This window comes from Cyanistes caeruleus, chromosome 1 (genome assembly GCF_971803275.1).
Source record: "Cyanistes caeruleus chromosome 1, bCyaCae1.hap1.1, whole genome shotgun sequence".
Taxonomy (NCBI): Eukaryota; Metazoa; Chordata; class Aves; order Passeriformes; family Paridae; genus Cyanistes; species Cyanistes caeruleus.
This window is the reverse complement of record NC_141701.1, coordinates 142,192,498-142,210,312: the sequence shown is the minus strand read 5'-3', so window position 1 is coordinate 142,210,312 and position 17,815 is coordinate 142,192,498. Positions and strand designations below refer to the sequence as shown.

At 38.6% G+C, this 17,815-nt stretch overlaps 1 protein-coding gene and 1 long non-coding RNA gene across 4 annotated transcripts in view; both read right to left on the bottom strand.

Annotated features, from left to right (window-relative positions):
* ADARB2 (adenosine deaminase RNA specific B2 (inactive)) overlaps positions 1 to 17,815 on the bottom strand; it is a 301,084-nt gene that overhangs the window by 224,316 nt on the left and 58,953 nt on the right. The gene's annotated exons all lie outside the window — the stretch shown is intronic.
* On the bottom strand, positions 413 to 14,221 carry LOC111925595 (uncharacterized). 3 transcript variants are annotated; one of them, XR_002862313.2, is made up of 6 exons: positions 13,877 to 14,221; positions 13,562 to 13,686; positions 11,614 to 11,730; positions 7,585 to 7,698; positions 7,364 to 7,507; positions 413 to 6,592 (listed from the first exon to the last, which is right to left on the bottom strand). It is a non-coding gene; the product is annotated as an uncharacterized LOC111925595 (long non-coding RNA). The 3 variants fall into 3 exon arrangements; XR_002862312.2 differs by having other exon boundaries at positions 7,364 to 7,698; XR_002862311.2 differs by lacking the exons at positions 7,364 to 7,507; positions 7,585 to 7,698.

Here is a 17,815-nt window from a genome sequence, read left to right as displayed (position 1 = left end):
TTTAGGAATCTTTACATGACCATATAAATACTTACAGTAGTCTGCAGACTGGTGGAACAACACTGCTTTCCTCAGCTTTTCATAGGTATTTCTCTATGGTATAAGCCATAACAGTCAGGAGACAGTGTATCCCTGAAAGATCTTGCCTAAAGGACAGCGTTCTGATGGAGCAGGGAGGCGAGACAAGACACTTTTTTTTTTCTATTGTCTTCTTTCAGCTTCTAATTTATTAAAGGAAAAATGCCAATATTCTTCAAAAGTTCCAAGATAATTTCTTCCTATTTTAAAACCAGCTATATGACACTTCAAAGGAGTTCTCTAAAGCTGATAACCTGCAGGAAATGACAGCAGAGGACTAATGAGATGCACTTTTTTTTTTTTTAAGGAGGTAGAAATCACCATTGTTTGGGTATTTTTGCAACAGTTCAGGTCCCATCTCATCAGACAGACTAACTCTTTTTCCTCACTACCCATCAAAGCATAACAAAAGGTATGTTTTTTTAAGCATGTCCTGAACTGAAGTTCTGGTGCAGTTGGTCAGCAGAACAGGGAGCAGAGAAAAGGTATTTGAATCTAATGTCCTACTGTAATAATGAGATTCTAATAAAACAATAAAATATAAACACACCTAATAATAAATACAAACCACTAATATAAACCACTTTAAAGTAGTGCTGGGTTGCATACAACATCAGTAATCTAAATATAAGGACGTGACCTTTTGGATGACCATGCCAGCCTGTGACCTATGTGTTTCTTTAACAGCCTCATGCTCTAAAAACCATGATGCATAAACATGGTTATCTTAGAGATTTCAAATCAGAACCCAGAAAGACTCCTGCCTAGAAGATATCCATTTCATGTTGCTGGGATGTAACACATATATTCATTTTCATGTTGCTGCTATGAACCACACACTAACCTGCAGGACAGGTGCTGTGCAACCAGTGCAGCTATTTTAGCATACACAGACTACTTATGTTTGCAGAGGAAGACATTACAGGGGTAAGCACTGGCATGGACATCTGTGAGAGTTCACTTAATGTATTTTCAGGGTGAGGTACCACAGTAAATATTTTAGCTATGCAGCAATGCCTAGCTCTGAATATCCATAACATGTTCTATGGCAAGGTGATTTGCAGAGCTATAAAGAAAATTAAGAGATGCTACATATACAAAATACAGGTTGTTTTTTAAAAAATGTAGATACATAAATTATATATATATTTTTTTCCAAACGGCTTTTACCTTAATATTTTCCAAATAATATTTCTTTATTGACCCAGGACAAAATTTTGGAATATTTTTGTAGTCCATAAATAAAAACTGAAGTCTGTTCACCTTATTTCTAAAATGTTTTATTTACAACCAGTGGAACATCTCAAGTTTTTTCCATGAGAAATCATGTGAGCTTGTAATTCTCTTTTTTCAATAAAACCCCAATCATACATCTTGGGATTTGATTGGTTGGTTGTTTTTTGTTAGGCACAGTTGTAATTTTAAAATTGACTGTGCCCCTAACTTTTCTCTGGAATACATTTTCAGGAAAGAAGTCCAAGTATTTTCCATAGAAACACAGATTCATTAAGGTTGGAAAAGACCTTTAAGATCATCAAGTCCATGAATACAAAGGACAGAAATCAGCCCTTAAAAACACTCTGTGCTTTTAAAAATTATCCCATTCTAGTGGAATGTGTCCCTGCCCATGGGAAGGGGCTTGGAACTGGATAATCTTTAAGGTCCCTTCCGACCCAAACCATTCCATGACTCTATGATAAAAATGCTCTACAGATGGTGATATTGCCATTATACAACATCGTTAAATACCATAATACAGCCATTAGAAAGACAGTTGTATTTTTCTTTAAAGCATTCATCCAACATAAAGAAGGGTTGCTACTTTGATATATTAGCCATTAATTAATCTGTTTTTTTGGAGGAACAGCACACGAACATTGCCACCACACTGACAGAGAGCAGTACATGTTAGAAGAACATGTCAGTACTGTGTTTCCTTTAAAAAAAAAGTAAATTGGCGAGTTTAATGGAAAATAGTGTGTCAATTTCTACAAAATACTTCCACTAGTGCCCTAAGAAAAAACACTGGTTTGGGTCCCTTTTCACAGAGCAGCAAAGTCAAAATCCTTCAACAAAAACAGACACAGAAATGGGACTCCTTGAGATGTGAGCAGAAAAGCAGACAGAACTGAGAAGTTTTCCTCACCCAACACACACTATTCCACAACTCTGGAGAAGGGAAGTTTCTGTGCCCTTCTAGGTTCAACCTGCCTGGCTCAGGCAGGGCCACAGGCAATGTCCTGTGGAACCAGCCTGGGAAGCTCACTCTGAGCAGTTCTGCCACCCTGCCAGACCGGTCCTCCCTCCTGGGAGCAGAGAGCTCCTGCTCCTTCATTTCTCCCAGTCTGATTACTGGGAGGCATCCAAAGCTGGTGCCACTGCCCTGTCACCCTTGGGCTGGGTGGCTCAGGTGTCCCTCATGACACTGGGCAAGGACCTGGCACCTTGCATGGCCCCAGCCAGCCCAGATCCAAAACGAGCATTAAGAGCATCCAGCCCGTCACTGTGGCTTGGGTGGTGCTTGGTGCTGCCTGTGCTGTCAGTCATGCACCATGGGGAGGGAAAAGCATGAAAAAAGGTTGAGTCCTGCACAAAGCAGCAGAACCTCTTTCTTTAACAATTGTTCTACACTTCCAGAAAAATTACTAGTTTTCTCCAGTCAAACTAGATTAATTTTCCGTTAAAGCTATTTTAGTTTGCTCAAGGCATCTTAAGCACCCTGTGTAAATGAATTAGGAATGACAGTTTTTCCAGTAAGGGGATAGGTGACCATATTCCTTTCTTGTACAGTACATACTTTGTGAGAACAAAGAATAAAAGCCAGCATGTTATCTATATGCATGTTATTTAAATGGCTCCCTCCCCTTGCTTTGTGAGAGTTTAACATTCCCAGTGAAGTGTGGAGAAAGACTTTGAAACATAAAAATGGGGGTACAGATAACATAAAATTACTTCTCAGCAACAAATGCACATGCCTACTGGTCTATAGATGTGCTAAGTAAAGCACAGTGGAATTTTGCAAACAAATTTACAGCATGTCAAAAGCTTCAGTGAGAAAGCAGATTGAGCAATGCTCTGTAATAATGGTACCTGTCCAAGGGTGCTTTGCCTGTGTTGCAGGACATCTACCTCTGCACAAGGACACAAATCCTAACACCTTAAATCAGTTATCTGAAAGTTAACTGTTCAACAGAATTTTCCTGGTTACCATATTCTTGTAATCCTATGACCTTTTTTATGCCTTTGAGAGAGATCCAGCAATTAAACCAGCCTTAAGAGGTCCTAATAGGGTGGAAGACTTTCCCTAGGTAAAGGAGATTTCTGCTTACCTTAGAACATTAAATAAATACTTAGTCTTAATTCCAAATTTATTTAAGTTTGGACTGCATGGGATAAAGCATCCCCTGGGTCTCATCTTCTGCTACACAATAAAATGCATGATAGGCTCTCTCCCAGAATCTACAAGACAAGCTAATAATGTGGCCAGATACCCTGGACTGATGGGCATCCCCCAGGACCAGGGCATGCAAGAAGGAGCACACAAGGCAATGACAGGAGAATTGTTGCAGAGTGCTGTGAGACCGAGATGTGAATCGAGTTATCAGGCAGGCTCCGGGCAAAGCAGGCTGGGAAACAATTTTCAATTTTGTTCTTTTCAAACCAAGTGAAGGAGAACAGCTTCTGCTAAGAGCTAAACAAACTTCTGGAAAGTATTTATGTGCCCGGTTTGAGGTTTACCAGCCCCTGTTCTAATCAAGGGATTTGGGTTTCATGTGGCTGATGCTTTAGTTATGGAGTTACTCACTGCAGAAAGCCGTTGCCTTGGTAGCTGGGTGACCCAGGGGGTTAATAAAGCGAATTTCCACCCCAGAGATCTGTGTTTCATGCTTGGCTTAACAGACAGCAGTAAATGAGTTTGGGGGTCTCAAACTAGCCCACAGACTCACTGTAAATTCCCAGCATCATTTTAAAGGAATTTATCATAGCTGGGATTTTCTATTCATAAGTGAGCTAAGACTGGAATAATAGGGTTATGTTTCAGGGCAGGATGAGAGGCCATTAAGTAATCCTAGTATATTATTAAGTAAAGTAAGTTTAAATACATGTGCATAAAATGTCTGGAATTAAATTTAAAAAAATAATTAATTCCATTATGAGTTTAACTTTTGACCAAATAATTTCAAGGAAGAAGTGAAATAAAAGCCTTTCCCACAGAGTGCTGAAGACAGTGCTATTCCACAATGTATGAAGGGAAAGCTACAGCTCTCCAGGAACAACAGTATCACTCCTTGTGGAAATGCAGTTTTTCAGAGGTATTTGAAGCAGTTGTTTTTAGATTTAGTCCTATAAAGATAATTAACTCATTCATGACAAGACGTGAGATGGTTTTTGAATATTTCTGTCAATGACAGTCCTTAAATGCTTGTCTCTTCAAGAGGCTATAGGATTAAAACTCATTGTGGGCTGTTATCATCATCCCACAGATAAGCCACCTTCGGAGGGCTATGTGTACTTTAGTCTCAGATTCCTTAGGCCTTAACATTGTGCATCACACCAGAGGAAAAACTGTAGCAAAGCTCATCGCAGATAATTTTCAGACAATTCCAGAACAATGTCAGTATCCTGAAGAAAGAGTGCTTTCGCCTCTCTTGTGGGAAGTACATCTCATGCACTTCATACTTGGTTTCCTGCTTGCCAAGGGGGCAGAAAGAAGGCTGGACTAAGTTTTGCCTCTGCCCACAGCTCTGGCTAGATCATAAACTGTTTTAAATCAGCATCATTCCCTGCAGCCTTTACCTTTCCAGATGAGAACCTGAATCTTTACTTACTCCCTCAGCCAGTGAGAAGTGAAGTCCAGAGCTGTCAGAGGGCCATCACTGGGCAGGTTTATCAAAAAATCCAACAGACTGTAGTGCACTTTCTTTTTATAAAGTATAAACAGCCCACATGTTTATGGATGACAGTGGTACCAGGAAGGAGGTGAGAGGGAGAGATGTGGGGAGTGACAAATAGACTGTAAATTAAAATTAACTGCATCAGAAACTTGAAGGAAAGATACAAGTTGGGTGCTGTGCGTTGAAAATATCTTATTGCAGTCAAGCCTGACCCTGTTCCTTGAAAAGCATTTCTCTGATTTGTTCAGGTCACAAGTGGGATGGAAATGAGCCTCCGTACTGCTTCTTCACACATCCGGATTTAATAGACTTTTTTCCACTGATAAAAGACCACTAATGAGTTCATTTTCAAGCTATTAAATTGGCTAGAATAGCTAGTTCTGCTGATGATTGCACAGAGACCTGACGGTCACAGTGGGTTTTGTCTTTGGCTGTTAACCATTTGTTGTCTCCCTGTTGTAGCACAAATTTTTAAGTAGAAAAGGAAGGGAAACTAAGCAAAAGAAACCTTGCCTTGTCCCTTGCTCCCCACCATCTCTTTGTTCTACCTTTTCATTCTGTGACTCCGTGTTTCTCAGATGCCTTTAAGCACAAATACTTCCTTCCCAGCTACCTTCTGTACCAGTAACACCTTGTGATCCAAACAATTAGAAGCATGTTCACAACATTAGACTTTAGTTTTGGATGAGAGCACAATTAATATTTTCCTTTGTTCGCTGAAATGTTTTAATTCAGAGTATGACAGTTCCTTCACTGGATATCACACTCATTTTTTAGACTGGTCTGGAGCCTGTGTCCTTACAAAATGCCCACACAGTCTGCCCAAAGTTACACACTGCAGCCTGAAGTCCTAAGGAAGCAACTAATTTCTTTAACCATACAAATGATTGCAATTAAGGTGATGCTAAGTGATTACTCTTTTGGTTTAGATATGTATCACTTGCAGTATCATGCAGTCCATCAGACTTCTACAGGCAAACAACTGCACAGCTGCTTGGTGCTGTAACCCCTGCCCCTGGTGCTTGGGGGAGCAGGAACAGGTTTGCCTGACACTTGACAGCACCATCTCTTTCTGTTTGGAGAAACTGTTGATGTAATTGTGTGGCATACATTAGAAATGGATTTATCCTCAGTGTTTAACATGTATGCATCTCCAGTCCTTCCAGGAGAAGAGAAATATCAGCCAAAGGGGGAAAGAAAGGCAGTGATATCATGTAACATTTTGGTACACAGGCCAATAAGAAACAGATTCACAGACAACTTTGGAAACAGCAAAACATATGAAAATATAAAGTATCCCACCACTGTCTTCAAAAAATTTTCTCCCAAGGATGGGTGTATCAAGTGTTGATCATTCTGTCAGACTTTAACCAGTGAATCACAGTCTACACTTTTTAAAAGGGGAAATTTTTGAAGCTACCTTTTATTTTATTTTTTTTTAAATCTGCCTGGCTGCAGCCACACTGCGTCTATCCCCAGTATCCCTCGAAAGGGGACTGCAATCAATCACCTCATCCAGAATGGAGCTGCCACACGAGTGATGTGTCAGTGTCACGGGCTGTTTGTTTGACTGTACACAACCATGCTGCCCGCAGAGCAGTCACAGCCTGGAGCCTTCCCTACAAAACAGAGGAAGTATTTAAATCAGCCTTTTGTCAATTAAAATCTTCAATCAGAGATTTAATTAATTCTGTTAAAAGCATCAGAAGGCAACTTATCCTTAATGAAAATACTACTTACCTCTTCGAAGATTTCAGCCTAGTATCTCTTGTTGGAACAAAGTTTGCAAGTTTAAATTTATCTACAGGCAAAAAAAATCTTAGTCTTGTAAATATTTATAACTGTATCTCAGGAGAATGATTTTTGAACCTCAATACGTAGACAGCACCAAAATGATGGTGATCTTTTTATGAACATGGCAACAAGAAGTCATAGAACTTTAAATGTAATTATATTAATGACTCCATTTCATGTGTTAAATTTCTGTGATGCCTTATTTCAAAAATCAAGAATCTGCTGATATTTCTGTTCAGTTAAATCCTATTCTCTATGTGATGGTGCAAGTTAGTTGTGGATAATAGGTTGAAACTAAACTGTAGATTAGAATAAGTTCACACAGGAAAAATTTATTTAATTTCAATGAAAAGGAAAAACACTTCTGAACCAGAAGAATTGTTTTTAAGAAGCTTCACTAGACAAGAAAAATGTTGATTGGGAAAAAGATGGCTACAAACTAGAGAGCTAAGAAAAAGTAGTAAAAATAAAAATGCACTATTTCCTCATTTCTCAATGCACAACTAAAGACCCTACTTCTGAAGAACCTTTGTCAAAGACTAGAGCATCCATTTAATTCTCCACAAATGGTGACTTTCTAAGTTATGCAGGCTCACCTCACAAAAGCCATTTCTTCTGTGACCTAGTTACTGCAAATGCAGGGCAGGGTGCCCTGGCCATGGCTGTCGGAGCTGACAGACTTGTGCTCGGAGCGAGCAGCCAGCGCGGCTGAGCTTGGCTTTCCTGCCGTGTGAAAGCAGCTGCAGGAGAGAGTCTGGATCACTCTGGAGCAGTGTCTGTCATTCTGAGCTGAGTCCTGAGTGCTACAGTATTTTACCATGAATCTCAGTCACGAGGCAAGCACTGTTCAGCAGAGGTAAAACACGTAGCTGCTTCTCTGAAGTCACTGAAGTGCAGGTTTGACACAGCCAAACCTCTCTTGTCAGAGAACCTGCTCCAGACAGAGAACAGTCTGAGCAATACTCAGGTAAGTTAAACTGGAGAAGGTTTTAAAGCTGACCAATTAAAATGCATTGCAATTCTATATGGACATTTCCAAAGTGAATTAAGCTAATTCCAGTGAAGACCTCTTTCACTTTGAATAATGGAGTTACATCATGTGGTTTAACAATGCAGTTTAAATTAACACTTTTAGGCCATTTGAATTCAAGATTTTGTAGTGAATGCTGTAGAGGGAAAACACAAATTGCAGTTCTAGCAAGGCACTGTAGCAATGAAATCTGTAACAGGTGTGCAAGATTTCTGTCTCCATGACAATATTGCTTAGGTTTTCTGAAGAAATCCTAAATGGTATTTAGTACTATTTTTAGTAATTCGATGCAAGAGATACTATTGAAAGTAATGGTTAGGACTGGAGTCTTGCCTTACTCTAGAGGTCAAGAAATGTGGCCAAAAGTTGTAGACTTCAACTTCTGACCACCAAACTGAAGGCAAGGTAAAATTCAGGGAAGTGTAAAGGGTCAATGAAAGCACTGACCAAGAAGGGTATCATTCCCAGTGTGGCTATTGCAACCAACCTCAGCTATTCTGAGACAGACAAAAAGCTCAGCAGCAAGAAGCCATCAATACACATCGCACTAACAGTCCTGGCTGGCAGCCTCAATTCCCAGCCCTTGTGTTACAGGTTAATAATTCATCTCCTCTCACCAGTCAGATTGTACCTTGACTCTAAGCCAATTCATAACAAACACTATTATAAAAATCACAAAAACCTCAGGTTAATCTAATGTTTAAGAAGATAGATAACTGATGCAAAATTTTCTCTTTTCCTCTGGACTTTTCAAGGATTCACAGCTTTCACAACTCTTTTTTCTTTTTTTTTTACATACAGATGTTGCTGAACAACAACTGAGCTGGATTATTCTTAATGCACAACAGGGCATGATTATTTTTAAAAATGAAATACAAGGAAACCTTAGAAATCTCATTTACATGTAATCAGCATCCGTTTCCCACAAATGCAATGCCCAGTCAACCGGAAGAAAAATGACTTTTAAAAGCAGGTGTTCTTTCTAATTATTGTTGATTCAAGCAAGTTATTAATGCTTACATGCACCCAGGTTTACACTAATGAAACCTTGCTTGCCTGCCAGCAGATTCCTGATAAAAAGTACCTTTTGGTTTAGACTCCAAAACTGGAGTTTAGCAATGAATAGTTCAGATGAGCTAGTCCTGCTCTTGTATCAATAGGAGGTTGTACCTTACTGTACAAAGCTAATACAGGAGGTAGCCATGTGCACAGAACAGCAATGGTTAAATGAGCACAGAGAACTCTGAAATATTCAAGTTGTTTATTTCTCCAGGCTTACAAATTTGATTACCATGAAGCACAAAGCTATTAAAAATATGACCTTTTATACTGTACGACTTGGCAAAAAGCCAAATAATAACTTTGTTTGATTTGGGTAGTATGATAGAGTGCCTATTCAGCTGGAAATAAAATTACTTTTCTTTACAGGAAATTATACCTGGAAGACTAAATGTCCATCATGAACATAACACACATATGGAGTCATTAATTCAGACTCATGGCAGCCACTCTCAGAGAAGTAAAAGGACAATGGGTTTTAGGTGTATCAGAAAAAGATGCAGAATTCTAATGTTTGTCTGGCATTTGCACTGTGATGGGGACAAGTGAAATAAGTGCCAATAATAAGCAATAAGACAGAAGAAAATCCCAGGTTGTATAACTTGTATGGCACTTCACAACTCCGTGTCTTGAACAAGCAGTTCTATTTTTATGCTTTTTGATACACAAACAAAGGGAAAATATGAATCCTACGCTCATGTTAGACAGACATTTGGTCTGACAAAACCTCTCATGAGAGCTTCCACTAATACCAATGACACAACTAACAGATTTCTGTCCAGTAAAGAGTAAAATCAAGACGATATGCATAGAAGAAAAAATGCTTGGATAGCCCTCGTTTTCAGAAGTGCTACACTAAATTCCATGGGAAAAAAAAAAAAATCTGAAGAAGACAGAAAATGATAGGTGATAGGAAGGAAAATGATCATTTCACCTTACAGGTACCTTTGGCATTAAAGAGGTCTTCTACTTTAATTAGACTAGAATGACACATGACAAATATCATCCTTGAAAAAAACCAAACCAAAATTTTCCTTTAACTCAAAGCACCTTGATTAATTGTTTGGCTGACTTCTACTGGTTTTGCTGTTTATTTATTTATTTATTTATTTATGGGGCACAGGGGATTTTCAAAATATTATTTTTCTGTGGAAACAGTATTTCCATAGACTGAAATTTCAGTCTTCTCTACTGGTTGTTTTTCATTCTGCTTGTTTACTGTCATATGGTACTTACCCAACAAATTATTTCCTTTGTTTCATGTTTACAAAAAAAGACCATTCTATTCAGAAAGATGTTATTAAAAGAAACTCACTGGAATACGCAGGACTACTGAAAAATCATGAATACAAGATGATTAAGAAATTGGAATAAGGACTTTCTACTTCTGTAGAAAGTTATGTAGACTCTGTAATTACCACCCATGCTCTGAAGTTTTATGTCTCGTCTGAAAATTGAATTTCCAGTGAGTTGCATTTTTCTATTTAGCTGTGAAAATCAGGCACAAGGGAATCACATTTCACTTAAAGCAAGGCATTAGGAGAGCAATGGCTATCTATCACTCTCCAAAGCACTATGGAGGAATGGCTTGAAAGAGAAATGACAATGAGAAAAAAAACCAACTCAAGCATTCTTTAGAAAAAAATATTGTAAATCTTATATCTTGCTTTGTTTTCTTGACTTTTCTTATGAAATTGCTTCAGGATGTAGGAGTTACCTCAGAAATGTAGACAAAATTTGCTTATCATATAATACCCTACTGAAAAGAACTGCTCATATAATATGCTCCAGTTTTGAGGGAATTCAGCTGAGGAATTCTGGCCACATGTGAGTTTTCCTTTTCATTCCCTAAGTTTAATACTATTTTTTGCCTAAACCCCAGAAATTTACATCCTTTTCAGTTTAAGTACACTCATTTCATGTGCTCCAAAATTAATAAATTAATAAATAAAACCCTCCATATTTCAGTGCAGGTTTTCCCCTTTAGCTGCAGTATCAGGTCAGGTACGGAATCCAATTAATCCTTCACCTTAGACAACTTTTAATGTTCATACTCCCCAGGCTTACTGTGAATTCTAAAAAAAAAGTAGAGGCAGCAATAAGAAAGGGTTCTAACTCTATTGCTGTGTCTTCATCACCAAAGGAGTTCTGAGAGCCCAGCTTCAAAGTCACTCTTGAAAAACCCTTCCATCCATGTCAACAATCATTATTCATCTTTTTGACCTATTATCTTCTTTGCATTCAATTCTGAAGTTGAAGCGGACTTTCGTGTACTTTTTTGGTGGTCTAGGAATGCATAGCTAACATCCTTCAGTTTAAAAGTCACTACCTCCTTTGTTACCTTACTTGGGGAGAAAGACTGTGAGTTGTATTTGAATTGAGTTTGAAGAGATACAGTTCTAAATATTGAGATCCTCTTTACTCATCCATGAAGAGTTTTGGGATCATCCATGAGGATTTTCAGACTGAAAGTGTGCTGCAACATGACAAAGTCCTGTGCCCTTTCACTTGCTCTGAACTCACTTTGGGGTCAAGGGACTAGTCACTTGTCAAGTGCCAAACAGCCACTAGTGTGGACTAGTGAGGTGGAGCATGATGGCAGAAAAAACAGAGAAGGAAAAGAATTAATTTTATACAAATTATAAAGTCAATGCTCCGCATACAGCCCTGGTCATTGCTTAACCTAAGCAAAACTGTACAAAGAAAGGTTGTTTTTAAGATGTGTAAAGGTATCCTGTATCTTACACTGGCACTTACTTGCCAATTTGGGACTGCATATTATTTCACATTGCCTTGTCTGCTGGAAAGATTAGAGGGATGAACTGCTCCTGCTCCTCTATGATACTGCCTTCCTCAGAGAACAGCAGCCACTAACTGCATAACGGAGTGATAGCAAACATATTAAGAAATGTCAGTCTCAAAGCATTTCTCCTGCTTTCTTCTGCTTATGGTGAAGAGTTACTCTTAATACATACACTGTGAAAGATCGAGAGGGGACCTCATCAATGCTTTGTAATAGCTGAATATAAATCCAAAGCTCTATGGGTAGTATCAGTGATTAATTGCATTCAGTTGACATTAGACTCTGTCATTATCAGCTACTTGCTGCTCAGCACTTGCTATGCTGTTAATTGTTGTTGTGTGGCTCTAAGGGATGTTTTCAAAACATTTCAAATTTTGCTACTGCAATAGCACAGGAAAGAAATCAATAAGTAGCTTTTTTAGCAGAGGAGAGACAAACAGATACTTATTAATGTTTTGAATAGCTTTGCTTTATTTGAGACTGGATAAGCTATCACTGATCATAGCTGCTTTCAAGACAGCACTGGCATTTGGCATCCTATCCAGACTTCACTGAAACTTTCATGTTTTTCATACACCCACACATAGAGCAATACCTTCTGGCCATAAGGGAAGTGAGAAGAGTAAAAGGGTCGCACTTGCATTCCCAGTTTCTTACAATGGGTATTTTAATCAAATTTTTGCTACCATATCCCTTGTGACTTGGAAAAAAAACCCAACCCACCCACCCCACATTGTGGTTTTTTTATTATTATGGTGATGGACATGGAATTCATCATCTTTTTATAAGACAGAAAATACTACAGTACCAAGCTAGAAAGAAAGCTGATAGAAGGTGTACCACTCACTCTATATTATGCTATCACTTCAAAGCTAACATTATCAAAAAACACAACATGTTTTTTTCTCCTGATGTTGATGTTCTTATGTTTGTAATGGTCAGCCTTAAAAGTTTTATCCACGGTGAAGTCAAGGGGAAAAAAAGGTAGGATTGCAGTGGTATGTGCAACAACAGTAATAGGCTGCTATGCCCTGTAGTAATCTGTATCAGTAATTATCTGTGATAATTAAAAGCAAGATTAAATTTAGGTAACAGCGCTAATAATATAAAGAATCTAAAAAAGAGAAAAAAATATTTTTAATATTTTTAAATCTGCTTCTCCTGAAATTTTCCAGAACAGGATTTTTCTTTAATTCTGATCTGCATAAACATTGAAATATGCTCTCTTCTGGTTCAGAATTAAAGAAATTTCTGACATGCCAACATTTGCAGAGTTAGGACCTTTATTTAAACCAAGTGGAACAGATCCAATAGCTGAAGGAAATAGACTCCACACTGAGATTGCTGAAGTACATACATTAGGTGTGGGAGAGCTGGAAGAACCAATGCTGGAATAGGAAGGATGCATAAAATCTGACTTTCTGGTGCTTGCTTATTCTGGTATGCTATCAATAGTTCCTTCTGACTACAAACTGCATCCTGCACCAGGAAGTCTGTCATGATCAAATTTACAGCCCCACTGGCCTCTTTCCAGAAAAAGACTTTGGAGACTTTCAGTCAGTTTGAATTTTTCAGGTGTACAGGAAGGCACTGAGTACCATTAATTACCAAATTACTGTCAAAACTGATGAACCTTGTGTTTCATTTTTATTCCATGGATTCTGAACTATAAAACTTCAGTCAGTTCCATATGGGAAGAGCTGAAAGTAGACCTAAACTGCAAACATTTAAAAATAAATAAAGTGCATAAATATCCATGTAATGAAAACATCAAGAGACCTTGCAAATCAACTGCTATCAGCTAATGCTATTATCTAAACGAGATGTAGTGCCTGAGAGCATCTGCATATGCATCCCTATGCCTGCACAATGAGATTACACATGCAAGAGATCTGTACCTACATGCAGAGGAGCCTAAAGCAATCCAGAGGCACCGGTTTTAGAAGCCCCCATTTGTGGAACAGAGATCTGGATTATGCATGTCTGAGCCATCAGTGATACAGAGAAATTGCATGTCGATTACCATCCTGTTAAGAAATGGGAGAGTGAGCTTGGGAGAGACCGAAAGCAGAGTGTGCCAGAGGCCAAATCATTAATATATTTTCTCAGTATTAGCATCAACAACGTGCTGCCTCAGAGGAAGTCACGGTTAAAGAGTATCCACTAACTTGATGCAAAGCTCAATAGAATGTTAAAATAAATAGGATAAAAAATTACCTTCATATCATGCAGGAAGACTTCTTGATCTAACATGTTTCTTATTGCTTTGCTAGGCTAATTTCAGCCTTACTTTATGATATTCATGAAAAATCAATTATGTGACAGAAAGAGTGAGAGACCTAAGAGGCATTCACCTCTGTGCCGAGCATCACCACTGGCTGGAAACTGATGCCAGACAAGTTCTAATTAGGAATAAAGCACAAATTTGCAACAGTGAGGCTGACTAACCACTGGAAAAAGGAAGTGCTGGGGTTTATGTCTTTCTGTCACTTCCAAACAACTGCAGAGGCCTTGCTGGAAAGAATGTATTGGCTGAGTTCACATTACAGAGCTCATAGAGTCAGTGGGATCTGACAGCTCATAATAGACTGGTCAGAGTGGACAAAACAATTCTCCCCCTGGAATTAATTTTCATGTTCTATCACAAGAAAGTTACGAACTCTGTCAGGAAGAAGATGCATAAGACAAAGCTCCCTTCCTAAACTTGAGACTGCAACTGCGTAACAGTGTTTGGCAGATTTACCCATAAACAAATATGAGAGAAATGTAAAAGTTATGAAAAGGTGCACGTTTGCCTAAAGCATAAATTCCTGCTAGCAATCTGTCAAGACACACTGGAAAATGCAGCAGCCTAAAAGGAAATTGCAGTTGGACAGCCTGTTACTATTTCAGCGCTTTTAGCCCCTATAAATTTGGCAAAATATTAATAAAAAGCAGACATTTACTTTTACTCCCCTAGGAAATAATGAAGAGTTAGTAAAGGAGCTAAGTACTGTAAGGTATTAGTGAGGTCTTAGTGACAGACCTTCAAGCACATCCTGAGTTGCAGCAAAAGCAGTGTGGCCAGCAGATGAAAGGAGATGATCCTGTCCTGCTCTGCTCTGGTGACACCCCACCTGAAGCACTGCATCCAGCTCTGGGGTGCCCAGCCCAGCAAGGACAGGGACCTGTGGGCATGAGTCTGGAGGAGACCACTGAGATGATGAGAGGGATTGAGCACCTCTCCTGCAAGCAGAGGTTGAGAGAATTGGGATTGTTCAGCCTGGAGAAGAGAAGGCTTTGGGGTGACCTAATTGTGGCCTTCCAGTACCTGAAGGGAGTCTATGAAAAAGCTGGAGAGGGGCTTTTTACAAGAGCATGGAGTGACAGGACAAGAGGGAATGGTCTCAGACTGACAGTAGGTTTAGATTAGTTATTAGGAAAAAAATTAATTACTGAGAGGGTGGTGAGCACTGGAACAGGGTGTCCAGAGAAGCTGTGGATGCCCCATCCCTGGAACTGTTCAAGGCCAAGTTGGAGCAGGGGAGTGCTGAGCAACCTGGTCCAGTGAAAAGTGCCCCTCTCATGAGATCATGAGATGATCTTTAAGGTCCTAACCCAAGTAATTTTATGATTCTATGTTACTATGATATGTTTATATGATATAACACAGTAGAGCTCAAAGCAAAGTCTGTCTTGTGAGAGAAACTATATTTTGGAACTAAACCAATTCCCTAGGGTTTGAGTGTTTATCTTTAACAGAGATGAACAGTTTTTAGCAAGACACCAATCACTGCACATCTCTACCTGTAAACAAGACAGCTCTGAAGTTTTCAAACCCTGCTATACTGTCTTTCAAGCAAATAGCTCTCATTTCTCTTCTTCCATTTAGATCTGAGAGATTAATTAAGCTCATCAGCAGTTGATTAATGCAGGTAGGAAGCCTGTGGCTTCCTCCAATTACATTTCAATGATGTGGTACTCATAGATATATTTATTCAGCTTTTAAGAAATGTATCTGTAAGAATGATCAAGGAAATTGTTGTGTCAGATTAAAATACATTATAAAACCATTAGTGAACAAAACCAGCAGCACATTCTGCGTAGCCATCTGGAAAAGATGCTACAGAACAGACCAAAATTTCTTCTGGTATGCAAAGAGACGCTGGCTCAAATGTACTTCACTAATATCTGCTCAGTTATTTTATTACTGTGGAAGCAAGGAGTTTCTAAGCTATGGAAAAGGGATGTGGCAGCAGAAGAATGTTTATTACAAAGCACAACCTATGACCCACTCCTCACCTGAGGTAAAATTGTAGACTTATGTCATACTGGTGCACTAGGGGAAACTATTGCTCCTAAATTTCTTTGCATCTCTGACAGTTTCAGATGAATAAATACACTGATCTCATTGGGTAAAAACCCAGCATAGGAAGTATGCTGAAAAATAAGAATAGATAAACCAGATTTTGGTTTTGGTGTTTGTTTGCTTTTGTTTTGTTTTTGTTTTATTTGTTTTTGTTTTTTTGTTTTATTTTTTTGCAGAGGCATGGAGGAAATGGTTTCTAACATAAGAAAATGCACGTTAGAACTTCACTAAGACAAGACAGAGACCTCTCAAAGTAAGAATGTCTTGATCCTAAAGAAATGATCCCACACATGGAAATCAAAACAAAACAGGAATGTTCCTCAGCTTGAGAAAAATGCGTTCCCTTTAATTTTCTTTGCTAATTACAAATCCCATTGCAAAAACTCCAACAAAGTGAGAAGTGGGACTGGGAGCTTCTGATTTGTGGAGTGCTCTAGAATTATGGAGCTGAGTTTGGAGGACATGAACAAATGTATTTAATCACATTTCCCACCAGTTTTTGAGCTACCTACACATACAGATGAACATGGGGTTTCCTGAATTTGAGGGCACAATTCCCACAGGTTTGTGTACTGCCTGACTTTGAGCTCATCCAAGCAGCCAAGGAAACACGGCTGGAGCAAGCCAGGCTCTGGCAGTGACAGGATGGCACCTGTCTGCTCAGAGCACTCCTCAGTGTGGCCTTGCCTCAGTCACACCTGGGGCAGCACAAAGAGCACGAAGGTCACACAGAGGATCAGCTGCTCTCTGTACGAAATCTTTGACTCTCTAATATACTTCAGTTATGTCTCTATTGTCACACATAAATCCACTCCCTAATGCACTGAAAGCTACGCACAGGTTTAAAACTACATAAAAGAAACAAGATAATTATATGACAAAAGATTAGAAGACATGCCTTGCTGTATAATTCTGACCTTCCCTAATGTCTTGATTTTCCTTTCATTTAATTTTTTTTTTTCATGATCCCAGACTTCCAAACTCTTGCATCTTCTAGCTGGATTTGTTAAAGAACAGTTACACATCTATTAACAGTTACAGCCATGTTCAACTCCCATGTTTAACTACTGCTCACAGTTATATATTATATAGTAGAAACACACACAAACTGTACATTCAAGATTTAGCCTCAATTCATTTATATTCAATCCTGAACCTGGGATTAATTCTGTACTTATTTTATCAATTTCAGTGGGATTATTCTTTTTGCATCAAAGACTTAGGTGTTACCATTACTGTTGCCAGTTTAATTTTTCTAATTGATATGGTGTTGCTGAACCTATTTAATTGAATTTGTTTCATTAACAGTGGAACTGATACTGATATGAAAGAATATGGTTTAAATAAATGAGCAAATATTCACCACTTTTGAATGGCAGTGATATGGCTTTTCACTGAAATCAGTAGTCACTTCTCAAAACAAATGCATTTTAATTCCTTCCGATTTATTTCTCCTTCTATTTACTACTTCTTTGTCACAGTTGGATGGATTTAAGTAAACCAGTTGGTATTTATAGGAGCCAATTTTCATTTAAATCCTTGAAAGATAGTTTAAACATTTCTTTAGCACCTACTGCTCATTAACGGAAATGAACACATTTCTGAAATGCAGTATACTTGTTATTGATACTACTACAGGATTTATTTTAAATGGTATTCTCATTTTTCTCTTTTTCTCAGTAATTTAGCAGATCAATTTTTTAAACAGGACAGATTGGTTTAAGGTTTATATGCAAACTTAAATCTCCACATATCCTCCCTCAAATTTTCACCAAGCTGGTGCTTCCCTTTCTCTGAGGCTTGCAGAC